Raw genomic sequence first — 19,751 nt, forward strand, 5'->3', positions numbered from 1 at the left:
CATTTATGTTCATGAACATTCGTTTATGTTCGTTTATCGATTAATAGAAAATAATTAAATATTATCTGGATATGTCATCCGCTTAAAGGTTTTATATTTGTTAATTTATGTTCATTTATGTGTTTCAGATTTAAGTTTGTTTATGTTTGTTTGGGTTCATTCACATTGGGTCATATATGTTTATTTATGTTCGTTTATCTTTGTTTAGTTACGTTTGTTTAGATTTTAAACAAACGAACACAAATGTCTATTTGTAAATAAACACACATGAACATAAATTTTTGTTCGATTAATTATAAAGTTAAATGAACGAACACGAATATGCCCTTGTTCGTGTTCATTCGATTCATTTACGGACTTTCAATATTCACATTGATGAATACATCGGTCTTATTCTCTAGCCTCTACCTATTTTATTTGTGTTCGTTTGTGTTCGTGAACCGTTCGTGAACACATTAATTTTCTTAATGAACGGACACGAACATAAAATCTCGTTCGGTAAGTGTTCGTGAACCGTTCGTGAACACACTATTTTCTTAACGAACGAACATGAACAAGGCCTTGTTCGTGTTCGATCGGTTCGTTTACAGCGCTAATATTAATTGTAACATTATTGGGAATGTGAAAATTTAAATATTCGAGTAAATTGTAAAGGGATTAAATTTTCTCGAATCACCAGGAAAGTCCTACTCCAAACTAACCTTAAAAATAGATATAATATAAGGTGAGTTATTGGAGTATCCACGAATTAAAAGGGATTTTCCTGTTCTCACAAAATCATTATAAATAAGACGAAATAAGTAAATTGAATTATCCATGATTTATCATGAAAGTTCAGTTGATTAACTAATGAATATTTAATTAATAGTGGGAAAAGATCTAATACAATAATACTTTAACGTACAATAGGTACTCGTATCCATTTTTTCACGAAATCGATCCATAAAATCACATCTCAACATCTCGGAATCATCAATACATATCCAATTAATCACTGGATCACCCAAAAAAACAGCTTTGGATGGTTAATCGATCAATTTTTCACTTTTTTCACGAAAACCGTTTTTTAACGTTTTAGGTATTTGGCTGAGCGTTTAGGGTTTGGTTGAGCGTTTTAGTACTTTTGTCTTTGTTTTTTGCCTTTGAGCGTCTCGCGTACCTCTCGTACGTTAAGTCATTATTGTACAGTATCTCTACCCATTATTAGTGAATGAAAATGGGTTGTGAAATATTATAACAAAATAAAAACGAGGGGTTGGAAATGCATGAATTGCCATGTCTATTCCAACACACTAATGAAGTCATCATTAAAATTTATGATTTGAAACATTCATAATTCGCAAGATAATCGAAACAATATACCAAAAATTGAGGTAGGGTGTTGAAATGTCCATGAACCACCGTGGAATTTTAACTAAATTACGAAATTTAATAAAAATGAAAATGGATCATTAAGATACCCACAAAGCATCGTAGGTGTTCAACAATCGTGAAAATGTTTTATAAAATGAATTGGGTAATTGAGTTATCCATGGATTACCATGGGAATTTAATTAAACAATGGAAAATTCAATTAATGATGAAAATTAAATCAAACAATGGAAATTCAAATTGAATAATGGAAATTAATTTAAATGCTGAAGATTCAATTTAATAATGGAACTTAAATTAAATAATAGAATTTCAAAAAAAAAGATTTATAAAATAAAAATGAGAATGGACTGAAAAAATCTTATAGCGATATCATGAAAATTTGAAAATGGGTTGTTGGTGTATCCAACCACACATCGTTAAGAAATCCAAAAAATTCGTATATATGAGGAAGTCGAATTTGTTCATGTATCACCATGGATTCCTTCTTAAAAATGAATAAATATAATTTATATCAATAACGAAAATCACTATTAAACTTTAATTGTTGAAACAACCATGTATCACCATGACTTTATTTCAACAAAATGAGTAAAATATATATCAACAATGAAAATCAATATTAAACTTAAATCGTTGAAACAAAATGAGTAAATAAAATTTATATCGTCATGACTTTGATGCTACAATAAAAATTTAAATAAAGATTTAAACGATAATATAATAACTTTGAATTTGAGGATAAGGTTGCATAACATAAATTAAAAACTTCAAATAAAGTGTGATGTGAATTTATTGAAATTCGAGGATGGGTCGGATTTTAGGAATTTGAAATGTCGTGAATAATGTGAGATCAAACTAAAAAAAATTGAAGGATTTAAGACATTGTGAATTAGTTGAGAATTAAATAATTTGAGGTTTTTGAAATATTGTGAATAATTCAAAAATAAAATAAGTAATTGAAATATGAATCATAAAGATATTATTGATTTTTATTGAAAAATTAGAACTCTCCATGAACCACCATGGCATTTTGTGTTCTAACAATAAAATAAACTAAAATGATTAAATAGATTCAATTTTTGATTATTTGGGCCTCCCATGAACTTTACTTGACATTTTAAATGGCCCAACTAATTAACGAATCATCGAGATAAGAGAGTTGAACTGATCATGAGCGTTCCATAGCATTTTAAATTGTTCAACTAGATAAGGAACAATCGAAGTCTTAATGGGTATTATCTCATGTATCACCATGGTTAGTCATTGCCCAAAAAAGTAACATAATCAAAACGGGTTGAAAAATAATAATTGTAGTATCTATTATCCCCAACTAAACATAGAAAAATATAAAATAAACGGAAATGCTGAATTTAGCCATGAAATCAAGGTTGAATGGATTTTCAATGTTTAACCAAACACGAAAGCTGGAGTGAACAAAATACAGACCTTCCCCTCGATAATTTTTTTCAAATGGACTCAACCGGTCTGGTAGTATTTCAAGAAAGACAATATGACAAGTTTTGTTCATTAGAACTTCATATTATCTCAAACATGTATATAAGGTCACTCATAGTGTCTAATCATGGTAATCGTGTTTAGAGGTTCACAAAAGACCTGGAACAGGGGTTTTTTAGTACCGGACCCGCACCCGACCCTACCCATAGATATGTGTTTCAGTACCAAAATCCGTACCTAAAGTCGAACCAGATGCTACCCAAACATACTCGAAAACTGGAACCAGTTCCATATCCAAAACCAGATTTTTCTAATACCCGACCTATACACAAAAGTTACCTAAAAATAACAAAAAAAACAATGCAACCCCTTAAACAATCCTATCTATGTCCTAGACATGCCTGAAAAATATCTCAAAAATGTAAAGACCCTTAAAAGAACCCAAACCCGATTCAATGATTCATACCCGAAAATAGGGTTTTTTTTCAATACCAAAAAATAGGGTATTAACATACCCAGGTATAAGGAACCCGGTTCCATACCCTACCCAAAACTGTGACACCGGATATGGTTTTTTAAGCAATTACCCGGACCAAAACCGGGTATTAGAAAACCTGATTTGTGCACCTCTAGTCGTGTTTGTGAGTTCAATTTGGTGAAACATCAATGAACTAAGCACAAGAATAAGGTAAAAACGTTCATAAGCACTTGATGTCTTGTAAAAATGTAAAGAATACTAACAATAACATACTCGGCATGAAATTCAACAACTAGTTTAGCTAGTATATACATTCAACCATGCACAACATGTTTATTTCCCCGACTGTTTGTATTTTGCTTCAACTGCTTCCTTTAGTTTCCTACCCAATGCATATGCCAACGGAGGCGGGATCGCGTTTCCAATCTGCTTGTGCTTATGTTGAATGTTACCAGAAAACTTGTACCCATCAGGGAAACCCTGCACCACATAAATAATATTCAAAACCGACTACAACACATTAAACTAGCGTAATTATTATTACACTACATAGCATAACTACGCTATTTAAGAGAATGTCCCCCATTTTTGCCTTTGCTTCATATGCGTGCGTGCGTAATTTAACTTAATTGTGATATTAAAGTGGTACAGCAGCACAGTTGTAATAGTAAAACGCAGTAATAATGGTAAAGCTGTACAATTGATTATACTTATGTTTTTAATTCGAATCAAGCCGAATTCAAACCAATTTTTTTTAATTCAACTCAAATCCGTCTTCAAAGTTTCAAAATGCAAATAACCGGTTCATTTTAACTCAAGTAACCCAAAAATTGATTCGATTAACACCCGAAATTGACATGCTCATTGTCAGTATACTATTTTGTTTGTCTTTAAATTTTTTAATTCATTATTAATATAACTCGCCACGCTTTGACCCATTAACCAAAAAACGTACAAATTTTACCTGAGACCGAGCACCTTCGCGAACCGTTAGAATCCGATCCTGATCAGGATGAAAGCACATCCCAACTTTACCCATAGGCTGCGGGTCAGTAATAGAAGTTGGAAAGTTTCCTTCCCAATCAAGCCTTCCAAACAACCCCTTCCATTGGTTGTGTCTTTTCGCGGTGTTTGGTAAACACCAAGGTATAAGGTCAGCCATTTGACCAGTTGATAACTTGACCTGCAAGAAAAGTAAATATTGTTTAAAACACTGAACCATAATTACTAAAGTCAAGTTTAAACTTTCTTATTATGTACCTTTTCCTCGGGGAGGTCTCGCCAGTCAGCACCAGGGCGTTTGGGGATTCTTTGACACCTAATCACGTTTAACTCGTTCATTTCTTTTGATATGTGATCTGTTAGAACCAATTCATCGCCCCGGATTCTCTTTTGAAACCAAGATATAGGCTCAGTTTTGTACTGTAACAAACGAGATGAATAAGATACCTTACCACAACACAAAATATAGAAGAAAAAAGGGAAGAATTTCATATATACCCTTATACATTCGTGAAATATCATATATACTCAACCCAAACTTAAAATACCATGTATGGCATTAAAAACTGTTTAAAATATCATATTTACCCATTCGACTAAAACAATACACAAAACTAATTTATCATTATTCCTCTAAACTTTAAATTTACACATTTACCCATATAAATTTGTGAAATATCATATATACCCAACCCACACTTACAATATCATATATGCCCTTAAAAAGCTAGTTACAATATCTTTTTTACCTATTTTAATGAAACAACATAACAAATGACCATTTTACCATTGTCTCTAAAACTTTAAATTTCTTATCTACCCTTATAAACATGTCAAATATCATATACACCTAACCTAAACTTGAATTATCATACATATGCCCGTAACAACTAGTTAAAGTATCATAATTACCAATCATTAAAACAACACAAAAAAAGACCGTTTTACACTTAACTCTCTAAAACCTTAAAATTTCATATTCACCCATTATAGATCTTAAAATTTTATATTTACCATCAACAATATTTTATTATAATAATAATAATAATAATAAAATCATAATAAAAATAATAAGAATATTAATAAAAAGATGTACCTGTATAGTAGTTGCAGAAGCACCGTTTCCAACCTCAGGGAGGTCACCAATTGTGTCTTGAACGGTTATTGCACGGAATGGGGCCCCACTTGCAGTACTTCTAGCAGCAGCATATTGTGTGTTGCCATTCAGTGTGACCTTAAGTTGTGGGCTAGCAAATACATGCATTGGTTCGGGCCACTCGGGTAGTGTTTCTTCGGGAGCTGCAGCCCAAATGAAAGCCCGTTTGCGTGATTGAGAGACACCAAAAGCGCCAGCCTCCAGAATTCCAAACCTCACCTACAATTAGTAAAAAACGTTTAGTAACAAATTTAATCGTTTAAAAACTTAGCAACAGATTTTTTAATAGAATTTTTTTAAGGCAAAATCATGTACCTGATAGCCCATTTCTAGCAATGAAGCCAGAGTTAAACGAAATGTTTGTCCTTTGTTAAAAGAAACAAAGTTCCTCACATTTTCTAACAGAAAATACTTAGGACGAAAATACTCAGCAAATGACAAAAATGCAAGTATCATTTCACATTGAACCTTGCTCCATGTGCTTTGATTGAACCTATTCATCCCAGAAAAACCCTGCAGAAATTTTATATGTCAACCTCTGTATATATTTCTATTAAGGGTACGAACTAAGAACACGGCAGAAACCAAACACAAAATTCGCGGGTTTCGGTTTAGTATAAATAAGTTTGGGTCAATTTCGGGTCAAACCCACAAACATATTTAACTAAACAGGTTGGCTTCGGTTTGACCCATTTATTTTTTAATTTTACTAAATAACATGTTTTATATTAAACCTAGAGTGGTTGAAAGTTTTATGCCAAAAATTAAAATTTAAAAAAGAAATTGGCATCAACCTTTACAATTTAAACCTAATTGGTCTATATACATTTGCATTTTATTTTTGTAAATATGCAATTTTAAAGTATTAATATGAAAAAAATAAAATAAAAAAACCGTGATCACATATCTGACATGATTTTCAGATTCAAGTGAAATTGTGGGCTGACTCACCAACTCACAGACACGACCCGTTTAGCACGCATAAATATTATGACTTCTGGAAATTTAAAGCTTTTACATTAGAAAATCATACCTGGCATGGAGGGCCACCATTGATAAATCCACTTGTCCCGGTCTAGGTAGATTATTAATCTCATCTTCCTTGAGTTTTGCAGCCATTTCTTCTGCCTCGGAAGTTGAAATACAGTCATCAGTGTCCCCACATGCTGTCATAATGGCCCTGTATATCAACCAATCATTAGAAATGCAAACAGCTAATAACAATTCACAAATTATTTTTTAAAAATTCTAGAACCTTAGTATGACATTGCAATTATGCACAAACGCCAATGCATCGGGATGATTTAGTCTAAATGCATCACCAGCAGGTTCTTCGTATTCAATGGCCCATTTGGTTACTGATGCCCCTGTAATTATACATAATAAATTAACAATCAACTTAATAAAAACAAACAAAATGAGCTTTTGATATTTTACGTAGCCAAAAAGTAATTACCAGCTTTTTGCAAACCCTCGGATAAGCCACCACAACCAGCAAAAATATCTAATGTTGATAAACGATTGATTACAGCAGAACTCTCGATGTCGGTCATCTCAATGTCACTTTCTCCTTCTTTTGACTTCCCTTTTCTTTTTCTAACTGCAGCCTCATTAGCCATGTTTTCTTTCGGAGAGCTAAGCTTTATGTTAATTGGTAGCTGCAGAAAAAAGTCAAATTGGTCAAACCTCTACCCAGGGGGTACCTTTATTCAAAAAACATATTATATCTAAATTAATACATTTGCAATACTATATAGCATGCTAGTTACTTCATTAAAAAGTTCAAAAGAATTTACGGAAAAATTGTGTCAAGTCAACCCAACTTGTTTTGACCAATTATCTGGGCCCACTAGACCAGCCTATTTATACCTGCTTGAGAGATCCCTTATCTGGATCATAGAGACGTTCACAAAAGAAGACATGATCGACAATATAAGTGCTGTCTAGCGAAGAAAGGTCCGCCTTCCTATTAACTTCACACTTCCCTTCTAATGCTGACACCGACAACTTATTCGTTTCTTCACTGTAATATACCTGAAAACAAAATTAATTGTTACTATCAACAAAGCATCAACAAATATGATATCATAAAAGTTGTATTTTATCTTATTATATGTTACCTCTTGAATGTCAGACCGGTACGCTTTGTCAGCAGACAAATCCTCAGGCCTGTAAAATCTTCTAACTTGGACTGAAACTGATTCTGGGTTAACCCGCTTTGAATTCTTGGGGAACTCTATTTGGATCAGCTGGCAAACAACATATGCTTTAAGCCCGACATTTCTCCCACCTTTATGAGTTTCACTACCCCGTTCATCAGACTCAAAGTGATGTGGGCCAACATAAACAAAATCATCCACACGATACTCAGTACCCATGTAAGTAAAACTCGTCTTTGATTCATTCACCTCAAAAACCTCTTTCTTCTTTTCATTCTCCGTGATCTCACAAGAATAACAAAACCCGTTTCCGAGCCCCATTTTGTCGGTTTTTAGAGAAAAGAAAGCACCCGTTTGAGGTAAGTATAAACTCTTACAATAATATTCAACAGGGAGACCTTTACTCTTCCTGTCTTCAGCTTTTGCTCTATCCATTTTATCAAAACTAGCATTAGCTTTCCGGTGCTCGTGGCCCCACGCGAGTGTTCTAATTTGAACAATCACGGGTTGGATGACATCATCAAGCTCAAAATCCACACAATCATTGGTTAAAAACAGTTCCCGCTCGTTTGCTACGCTACCAAGAACAGTTTCACTACCTCTTAACATCAACCGTCCATGAACAAACTTTCTAGAAGCAGAACCTTCAAACAAATATTCTACGTAATAAACAGAATCTTCAACCATAACCGAACTACCTAACCCAACCACCTCACCCCGGATAACCGCCTCTTTATAAAGAGTGTTACCATTACCCATCTTCCCAACCGCTTTCCCGACCCAATTGATGTCAGTTTTTGACCCGGACCGTTTCTTTTCCTTTACAGCAGAATGCGGTTTCTCGGGTTCCTGTACCGGAACCATGATGGTTTCTTCTTCAGGTTAATCACAGTCTTCCTGATCGTTTTCTTCCAGCTCATCTTCTTCCTCATCTTTCTTCATGTTAACAGATTCGCCCTCTTTTACCTCTTCAGGTGAGTAATTTGAGTAAAATTCACCCCAAATTCGGTTAATAAACCGAGTTGTTGTAGCAGGCATCGCCCTTCGTTTAGACAAAACAGGCCCCATTGCTGCTCTCGGGTTCAAGTTTGCTTGCTTTGTCTCAATGGTTTTTTTCTTAACGTTCCATTTGGTGTGATGTCTTTCCACCATTTTATTCTCAAGACCAGAAACAAAAGCACATTTTCGGATTGTAGCGTCTGGAAATTCTGCAAATTGTTGTAAAATAATCTGCCCATGAACGACTACGTATCTCTCTACGTTTACTGGGTTTGAAGATATGTAAGCAGGGTGATTTTTATCAAATTCTGATAGTCTTTTTATGACTTCAGGAAATGATAACTTTGACGCACATGTTTGCTCTTTCAGTAATGTGATAATAGCAATAGCAAGCCTCGCTGTTTTAAGAACTGTCTGGTACCACGGGCCATATTGCTTTGACGGTTTTCCAAGTCTATACCTGAACAAGACACAAGTATATTTAATAATATTTAATAGAACTTAAAAAAAATAATAAAAGGTTACTGAACAGTGTGTGAAACATGTTTGCAAGCTTTTATTGCCTAACAGTGTGTGAACCGGCCGTTTAACATATAGTCATATATAATCTTTTTTTTGTTTTAAGAGTATAAAGTTATGTATATACACGCACACATGGTTTAAAAAGGCTTTCTGAGGCGTGCCTCGAGGCTTACGCCTCGGCAGCCTCGGTGGAAAAACGCATAAAAGGCTTAGCCTCAATAGGGTTTACTGAAACCTACGCCTCGACCTTGTGAGGCGGTCCGAGGCGGTTTGAGGCGGTGAGGCTTCGAGGCGAGGCATTGAGGCTTAAGCCTCACTAGAAGTTGTGAAATACGGAAATATGCCAAAAATAATTTATTTTCTGGACATTTTATTTACCCATTTAGTGCTTAGTAGACTTAATTAGTGGGCCAGCCCAACATTTACTGTTAGTGTACTTAAAAAACATCATCGCTTAACTTTAATTGGTGTGCCTCCTTTCACAACACCAAGCAACAGCAACACAGACACAACAACAAAAAAACTACTTTATGATGTTTGTTTTCTATTAAATTAGTGGTTGAACTATTTTATGATGTTTGTTTTATTACTAAATAAGGTTTTATAACATTCATAATGTTTATTTTATGTTAAAGTGCGATTTTTATAGATTATATATATAGTTTTAATACTTTTTAATAATGTTTTGAGGCTTACGCCTCGAGAGTCTGGCGGAAAATGCCTCAAGGCTCGTTTCCACCTTTTTAAACCTTGCACGCACATACATGCATATATTTCATGAACAATCTCATCATTTTTAAAACATTTAATACAAAAATATGCTTTTCAAAATTATCTGAAACCGGTAAACAACCCAAACAGATCCGTAAAACTGTGAAAACCGGCCAATTCAGCTGATCCAACCAACCGGCTGGTTCAGTTTGTCTTTTTCTATAACAATAGTCAACATTTTAAAATTCTAAGTCATGTATGTATTTTGAATTCATGAACGATCCTTAACATTTTTAAAAAAGTAATATAAATTATATTTTGGAAAGAAATACATATATGTGTGTGTGTGTGTATTATCGTCTAAAACCACTAAAGCACGAAAACAAAACCGTAAAACTGTGAAAACCAACCGGTTAAATTTTTTTACAGAACCTTAGTAAGTGTTTCAGCCCAATTTTTTTGTTAAAACCAAAACAAAATTTAAACCTAAAACTCACCAGGCCATATCAGTTCGAATTGAAATAATAACCATTGATGAACCAAATTCAATTTTCCATTCCTTTATAGCACTCAAGTAAATAGGAATCCCGTCTTCATTCTGTGCAGCCAAACCAGAACCTAAACCTGAACCTGAACCAGAAACAGTACCAGGTTCATCATCAAAACAGAATCCACTTCCATCATCAGCTGTCATTATCCCCGATCCAAACACGGTCACATCAATGTCTGCACATGGCTTCATAGGCAAAAGCTCCAAAGAAATCAACCGCGAATCACAGTTATAAAGCGACCAGTTATGCAACTTGCTTTTTGGTAAATAGTCCGGGTCAACCGAGTCAAAAAAGTCATCAAAGAGTAAATACTCATCAGTTTCTTCAACATTAGACTTATAATAAGCAGGGAGAGGATAGTCATTTGCTATTTCATCTTCATTTATTTGAATATAAAACTTGCTTGATGAAGAAGTAACATGTCTTTGCCTCTTATTTTGCTTCATCGATTGCCAGTTTTCATTTTCCTGCAAAACCCGAGCCAGTTTCATGTCTTCATCTTCATTATCAGCTTTTTCTCCATCCTTAATCTTCAAAGGCGCGTTTGTAGAAGTGTGAGAAGACATGTTTACCCCTGCAAACTCTTTGTTCTTGCTTTCCTCTCTCAAGGCAGCAAGAACAGGTAACTCGACAAACAGTTTATCAGTCCCGTTCGGTTCATTGTCTAGCCCAACAAGCTGTTCGTAAATAAACACACCCCACGACACGATTAAGTCACGAATCGACACCCCATGCGGGAAGTTCTTACTCCCGCTCATTGACCGAACAAGTGATGCAAGCAACTCGTCTAAACTCAAATCCGGGTCGCCACCTGTAGACTTTGACAAACGTTTATAAACTTCAACGCACGAACGCGCTTTTTCGAAAAAAAGACCATATATCTTTTTATAACTTCCAGCTGGTTTCACACAATCGTAATCAGCAAGTTCAGTCGAGACCCAAATGACGGGTGACCCATTTAACTCCAGTTTTTTTCTTTTTCTTTTTCATTTTTTTCAAAAGGTAATATTAGGCCGGAGATGAAAAGATCATCAACTTCCAGCATTTCAACGGGTTGGGGTTTACCATTAGCATCATGGAAAATGAAATCGGTTAATCGTCTATTGGGCCTTGGGTCATTTGGTCCCGGCGTTAAACTTATGGCTGCGATTTCTTCTTCTACAACTTGGGTTTTCTTGTTCTCTATTGTTTCATCTTTGTCTGATAAACGGACCGGCTTGGTTTTAAAGTTGGTGCATGAGGCGGCCCGTTTTGGTAATTTTCTAGAAGCTGGAACAGTTTCAGTAGCATCTGGTTTTCCTCGTTTTTGTTTCGGTTTTGTTGTGGTTGTTTTAGCATCAGATGTTGACTTGCCTTGTTTTCCTTTCTTCTTCATTTCTGTAATCAAATAATAAGTTTCAAAAGTTAGTCCTCATGCTTTTGGTGCAAGATTACAACAATCTATGTAGAATATATGACCACATTTTCTCAAAATGAATTAAATCATGCACAACTAGACGCGTTGATTGGTTAATGTAGTATATAACCAAAAGAATTGTTTTAATAATATGTGATACATCAACATAAGATATATAACCTTCAGATTGATCAAACTAATATGATATCATTTAAATCAAAATATTATCAGATAATAAGTAGAGAAAATGTCATGAGAAACACATATCTACTTTATACGAATCATTATGTTTTCTAGATATAAACGCGTGCAATAATTACTCAACTATATTGAATCAATGCTAAAAAAAACTCCAAATGAACGCACATGCCACAAGTAATAAATTAGCTCATCAAATCCGCCTTTAAATCCGCAGAGATTTACACTTAAGAGATTTGTAAGACCATCTCCAATGGGTAGTTTATGTTGGTTCAAACCAACCTAAAAACCACCTAAACCATTGGAGTGGTAGGTTTAAACCAAAAACCAATCTTTGAGGTTTGATTTTTCAAACCACCAAAAACCACCCATTGTGGGTCCCAAACATCACATCCTTCACCACACAAACACACACACATATATATACACACACATATATACCCATATTTATATAAATATTTTAATATTTATTTAAAAATGATGTATTATTTTGTTTGTGAATTTTTTTTGTGACGGCTAGTTTAATGGTTAATTTTTTTAACGGCTAGTTTTTTAGCAATTTTATTATCTATTTTACAACACTTAATTCGAATAAAAAAAAACATAACAAGAAGTCCTAGAAAAAATTATAACAAGAAGTCATTGTAAATTATGTAATAATTTTTTTGTTTATCTAAGTTAATCTATTTTCTACTAAAATTTTATTATATTGTTATTTAAATAAAAACTATAAAAATAAAATATTTTATACTATTGTGAAATTCTTATTTAAAGTAAACGTAAAAGTAATTGATGATGTGAAAATATAAAGATGGTTTGATAATGTGTATTGTTGGAGTAAAAAATGTGGTTTTTAAGAAATCTGATGTGGCAGTGATGTGGCTGGTTTGAACCAGAAATTGTTGGAGATGGTCTAAGTTAATGCAATCATAACTAACTTCTACAAAATACATCTGCAATTAAAAAGATGCAAGATATCGCACTGACATATATCTTTCATCATTCGAAGCTTCTACTCAAACAAGGTAAGTAATATAAACGATTCACAATTTTTTTATCGATGGACCGTACAAGATGGTTGAATGCCTAACACACAAATTTAAGAGCACAAATTATCTACAAAAAGCATATACTTCACATCTACACGTGAAAATTGTCATAATACAAATGGCCCCTACCACCCTGTGTTAGAGATACACATTACAAAAAATAGTAAAAGCCAAATGACAGGCTTCGTTTTGAAAAACCTGGGGATTAAAAGAAAAGCTACACGTGAGCGGGGCATTGGTTTACGAACGACCAAACGTGGTATATATCTCATTTATTTTAGGTATAAGACATCCTATCAGCTAAAGCAGTTTGCGACTCTAATTTTGACCTAAATATAGAAGACACATTTGATTCAAACAATCTCTATTTGGTATCAAAATTATATACAGTTTCTAAATTTTTAGCTATATGTGTATACACACACATTGATCAAAAATAACAATACATTTGAGAAAGAGTGTTCAAATCAAAAACAACAATATCATACCACGTTGAATCTGCACATATTTGTAGACATAAAAAAAAACAGATATCATACCAAATCAGGATTATATCGCTTCTATATCTCCGAAACTCGCTTAGATTCTAACAATAAACGAACCAACGATGGTGATTTTGTGAAAGAAAAAAACCCTAATTCTCAAATATACATATGATGAAAAACACGCATATAGATCAAAACAACAATACTTTCACATAAGAAATAATTTATATTTCCGATAAAAAAAGATCCGATTGCAATAAAGAAAACAGGCAAACCAATCCTAATTATTATACAAGAGAAATTGAGTTTAAATTAGATACGATCGATATCATACCAATATAACGATGAAGAAAAGAAAAGAAAAAACCCTAACTCTCACTTTCTCTCTCTAAGCACTACTACTTTATCTGAGTGACCTGTTGATGATGTCACTGAACCACCACCTTCTTCAGATTCTAACAAACTCACAGTACCCATTTCGATATACAATTCCAGATTTTAATTTGTATTCGAATTGAACTGGGAGTAAATAAACCCGGAGCTGAGATGCGTTGTATAAGAATACCAGATTTGGTGGAACAAATGGAAACTATGGAGGGAATGAATTATATAATTTGGCGGGGAAACCACCAAAATGTTGAAACAATTCCCGCTCCCACCACCGCTGCTTACTTCCGGATATGGTAAAACAGAACCCTAGATATATATATATACTACTATTATTTGAGTGATTTTGACTGTTCACAGTCAACACTTATTATTATTGTTGCGTGGAATAGTAGAGATATTATTTCATTTTTGTACATATGTTTTGTTCAATTAAGTAATTAGTATTATGTTTTGAATTTATTGTAACTGGTTACTTCATGTTTCAAAAGCAATGTTTCAAAAGCATGTCATTTTAATATATTTTTCTAACTCCGTCTATTTTGATCGTTACGTCAAGGATAAACTGGTAATTTACCTTTATTTTTTTATATTTTCTTTTCTTTTAATCTAATTCCCCCATTTTTTTAACCTTCATAACCCTAAATCAGAACACCATCCATGCTCATCGATGTTGTCTTACTCCGCCAAGATCCGCCAGATGTCGTCCTTTTCTCTAGCTGAATCCATCACTTCATCTATTTCATATTCGTTTATTTAATCTCTTATTTTCATATCATGTAAACTAATTCGGACACATAATCGAATCGAACTGAATAAATGGAGTTCGAAGAGACCTATTTGGTGGAAGATGATCTGAACTCGAGGTGTGGCTTTGATTTCAAAAGGTTCAAGAATGAACTGAACGTTTGCAGGCACCGTAGACATAATGGAGCTTAGATCTATTCTCATGGCGTTGCGTGTTTTGAGGACGATCACAATCAAATCGTTCCTAATCAACACTGTAATCGTAAGATCTTTGTTAATATTAGTCTTGTTGCAAAATTGTTAAACCTACAGTTATTGAAACTTCCTAAGCCCCAAATTGATTTTATAACATCCCCAAAATTTTGGTCCAAATTTGACAACTTAATAAAGTTGAATGATCAAAATTATTCTTTAAAATAAGTAATGAGAAAATTTAAATAAAGAAAACAGGTAAACCAATCCTAATTATTATACAAGAGAAATTGAGTTTAAATTAGATACGATCGATATCATACCACCACCTTCTTCAGATTCTAACAAACTCACAGTACCCATTTCGATATACAATTCCAGATTTTAATTTGTATTCGAATTGAACTGGGAGTAAATAAACCCGGAGCTGAGATGCGTTGTATAAGAATACCAGATTTGGTGGAACAAATGGAAACTATGGAGGGAATGAATTATATAATTTGGCGGGGAAACCACCAAAATGTTGAAACAATTCCCGCTCCCACCACCGCTGCTTACTTCCGGATATGGTAAAACAGAACCCTAGATATATATATATACTACTATTATTTGAGTGATTTTGACTGTTCACAGTCAACACTTATTATTATTGTTGCGTGGAATAGTAGAGATATTATTTCATTTTTGTACATATGTTTTGTTCAATTACGTAATTAGTATTATGTTTTGAATTTATTGTAACTGGTTACTTCATGTTTCAAAAGCAATGTTTCAAAAGCATGTCATTTTAATATATTTTTCTAACTCCGTCTATTTTGATCGTTACGTCAAGGATAAACTGGTAATTTACCTTTATTTTTTTATATTTTCTTTTCTTTTAATCTAATTCCCCCATTTTTTTAACCTTCATAACCCTAAATCAGAACACCATCCATGCTCATCGATGTTGTCTTACTCCGCCAAGATCCGCCAGATGTCGTCCTTTTCTCTAGCTGAATCCATCACTTCATCTATTTCATATTCGTTTATTTAATCTCTTATTTTCATATCATGTAAACTAATTCGGACACATAATCGAATCGAACTGAATAAATGGAGTTCGAAGAGACCTATTTGGTGGAAGATGATCTGAACTCGAGGTGTGGCTTTGATTTCAAAAGGTTCAAGAATGAACTGAACGTTTGCAGGCACCGTAGACATAATGGAGCTTAGATCTATTCTCATGGCGTTGCGTGTTTTGAGGACGATCACAATCAAATCGTTCCTAATCAACACTGTAATCGTAAGATCTTTGTTAATATTAGTCTTGTTGCAAAATTGTTAAACCTACAGTTATTGAAACTTCCTAAGCCCCAAATTGATTTTATAACATCCCCAAAATTTTGGTCCAAATTTGACAACTTAATAAAGTTGAAGGATCAAAATTATTCTTTAAAATAAGTAATGAGAAAATTTAAATAAAGAAAACAGGTAAACCAATCCTAATTATTATACAAGAGAAATTGAGTTTAAATTAGATACGATCGATATCATACCACCACCTTCTTCAGATTCTAACAAACTCACAGTACCCATTTCGATATACAATTCCAGATTTTAATTTGTATTCGAATTGAACTGGGAGTAAATAAACCCGGAGCTGAGATGCGTTGTATAAGAATACCAGATTTGGTGGAACAAATGGAAACTATGGAGGGAATGAATTATATAATTTGGCGGGGAAACCACCAAAATGTTGAAACAATTCCCGCTCCCACCACCGCTGCTTACTTCCGGATATGGTAAAACAGAACCCTAGATATATATATATACTACTATTATTTGAGTGATTTTGACTGTTCACAGTCAACACTTATTATTATTGTTGCGTGGAATAGTAGAGATATTATTTCATTTTTGTACATATGTTTTGTTCAATTACGTAATTAGTATTATGTTTTGAATTTATTGTAACTGGTTACTTCATGTTTCAAAAGCAATGTTTCAAAAGCATGTCATTTTAATATATATTTCTAACTCCGTCTATTTTGATCGTTACGTCAAGGATAAACTGGTAATTTACCTTTATTTTTTTATATTTTCTTTTCTTTTAATCTAATTCCCCCATTTTTTTAACCTTCATAACCCTAAATCAGAACACCATCCATGCTCATCGATGTTGTCTTACTCCGCCAAGATCCGCCAGATGTCGTCCTTTTCTCTAGCTGAATCCATCACTTCATCTATTTCATATTCGTTTATTTAATCTCTTATTTTCATATCATGTAAACTAATTCGGACACATAATCGAATCGAACTGAATAAATGGAGTTCGAAGAGACCTATTTGGTGGAAGATGATCTGAACTCGAGGTGTGGCTTTGATTTCAAAAGGTTCAAGAATGAACTGAACGTTTGCAGGCACCGTAGACATAATGGAGCTTAGATCTATTCTCATGGCGTTGCGTGTTTTGAGGACGATCACAATCAAATCGTTCCTAATCAACACTGTAATCGTAAGATCTTTGTTAATATTAGTCTTGTTGCAAAATTGTTAAACCTACAGTTATTGAAACTTCCTAAGCCCCAAATTGATTTTATAACATCCCCAAAATTTTGGTCCAAATTTGACAACTTAATAAAGTTGAAGGATCAAAATTATTCTTTAAAATAAGTAATGAGAAAATTTAAATAAAGAAAACAGGTAAACCAATCCTAATTATTATACAAGAGAAATTGAGTTTAAATTAGATACGATCGATATCATACCACCACCTTCTTCAGATTCTAACAAACTCACAGTACCCATTTCGATATACAATTCCAGATTTTAATTTGTATTCGAATTGAACTGGGAGTAAATAAACCCGGAGCTGAGATGCGTTGTATAAGAATACCAGATTTGGTGGAACAAATGGAAACTATGGAGGGAATGAATTATATAATTTGGCGGGGAAACCACCAAAATGTTGAAACAATTCCCGCTCCCACCACCGCTGCTTACTTCCGGATATGGTAAAACAGAACCCTAGATATATATATATACTACTATTATTTGAGTGATTTTGACTGTTCACAGTCAACACTTATTATTATTGTTGCGTGGAATAGTAGAGATATTATTTCATTTTTGTACATATGTTTTGTTCAATTACGTAATTAGTATTATGTTTTGAATTTATTGTAACTGGTTACTTCATGTTTCAAAAGCAATGTTTCAAAAGCATGTCATTTTAATATATTTTTCTAACTCCGTCTATTTTGATCGTTACGTCAAGGATAAACTGGTAATTTACCTTTATTTTTTTATATTTTCTTTTCTTTTAATCTAATTCCCCCATTTTTTTAACCTTCATAACCCTAAATCAGAACACCATCCATGCTCATCGATGTTGTCTTACTCCGCCAAGATCCGCCAGATGTCGTCCTTTTCTCTAGCTGAATCCATCACTTCATCTATTTCATATTCGTTTATTTAATCTCTTATTTTCATATCATGTAAACTAATTCGGACACATAATCGAATCGAACTGAATAAATGGAGTTCGAAGAGACCTATTTGGTGGAAGATGATCTGAACTCGAGGTGTGGCTTTGATTTCAAAAGGTTCAAGAATGAACTGAACGTTTGCAGGCACCGTAGACATAATGGAGCTTAGATCTATTCTCATGGCGTTGCGTGTTTTGAGGACGATCACAATCAAATCGTTCCTAATCAACACTGTAATCGTAAGATCTTTGTTAATATTAGTCTTGTTGCAAAATTGTTAAACCTACAGTTATTGAAACTTCCTAAGCCCCAAATTGATTTTATAACATCCCCAAAATTTTGGTCCAAATTTGACAACTTAATAAAGTTGAAGGATCAAAATTATTCTTTAAAATAAGTAATGAGAAAATTTAAATAAAGAAAACAGGTAAACCAATCCTAATTATTATACAAGAGAAATTGAGTTTAAATTAGATACGATCGATATCATACCACCACCTTCTTCAGATTCTAACAAACTCACAGTACCCATTTCGATATACAATTCCAGATTTTAATTTGTATTCGAATTGAACTGGGAGTAAATAAACCCGGAGCTGAGATGCGTTGTATAAGAATACCAGATTTGGTGGAACAAATGGAAACTATGGAGGGAATGAATTATATAATTTGGCGGGGAAACCACCAAAATGTTGAAACAATTCCCGCTCCCACCACCGCTGCTTACTTCCGGATATGGTAAAACAGAACCCTAGATATATATATATACTACTATTATTTGAGTGATTTTGACTGTTCACAGTCAACACTTATTATTATTGTTGCGTGGAATAGTAGAGATATTATTTCATTTTTGTACATATGTTTTGTTCAATTACGTAATTAGTATTATGTTTTGAATTTATTGTAACTGGTTACTTCATGTTTCAAAAGCAATGTTTCAAAAGCATGTCATTTTAATATATTTTTCTAACTCCGTCTATTTTGATCGTTACGTCAAGGATAAACTGGTAATTTACCTTTATTTTTTTATATTTTCTTTTCTTTTAATCTAATTCCCCCATTTTTTTAACCTTCATAACCCTAAATCAGAACACCATCCATGCTCATCGATGTTGTCTTACTCCGCCAAGATCCGCCAGATGTCGTCCTTTTCTCTAGCTGAATCCATCACTTCATCTATTTCATATTCGTTTATTTAATCTCTTATTTTCATATCATGTAAACTAATTCGGACACATAATCGAATCGAACTGAATAAATGGAGTTCGAAGAGACCTATTTGGTGGAAGATGATCTGAACTCGAGGTGTGGCTTTGATTTCAAAAGGTTCAAGAATGAACTGAACGTTTGCAGGCACCGTAGACATAATGGAGCTTAGATCTATTCTCATGGCGTTGCGTGTTTTGAGGACGATCACAAT

The 19,751-nt window shown here is 33.6% G+C and overlaps 1 pseudogene across 1 annotated transcript; it reads right to left on the minus strand.

The window, feature by feature from the left end:
• Positions 1 to 3,640: 3,640 nt before the first annotated feature.
• LOC143587253 (DNA (cytosine-5)-methyltransferase 1B-like) lies at positions 3,641 to 14,015 on the minus strand (annotated as a pseudogene). Its single transcript, XR_013144848.1, has 12 exons — positions 13,952 to 14,015; positions 10,354 to 11,784; positions 7,586 to 9,083; positions 7,335 to 7,499; positions 6,922 to 7,123; positions 6,721 to 6,832; positions 6,499 to 6,645; positions 5,781 to 5,978; positions 5,406 to 5,684; positions 4,568 to 4,729; positions 4,272 to 4,490; positions 3,641 to 3,787 (listed from the first exon to the last, which is right to left on the minus strand). The product of XR_013144848.1 is annotated as a DNA (cytosine-5)-methyltransferase 1B-like (transcript).
• Positions 14,016 to 19,751: the final 5,736 nt, after the last annotated feature.

Source organism: Bidens hawaiensis, unplaced genomic scaffold (assembly GCF_021521415.1).
Source record: "Bidens hawaiensis isolate Kalapana, Puna unplaced genomic scaffold, B.hawaiensis_p1.1 tig00035431_1, whole genome shotgun sequence".
NCBI lineage: Eukaryota > Viridiplantae > Streptophyta > Magnoliopsida > Asterales > Asteraceae > Bidens > Bidens hawaiensis.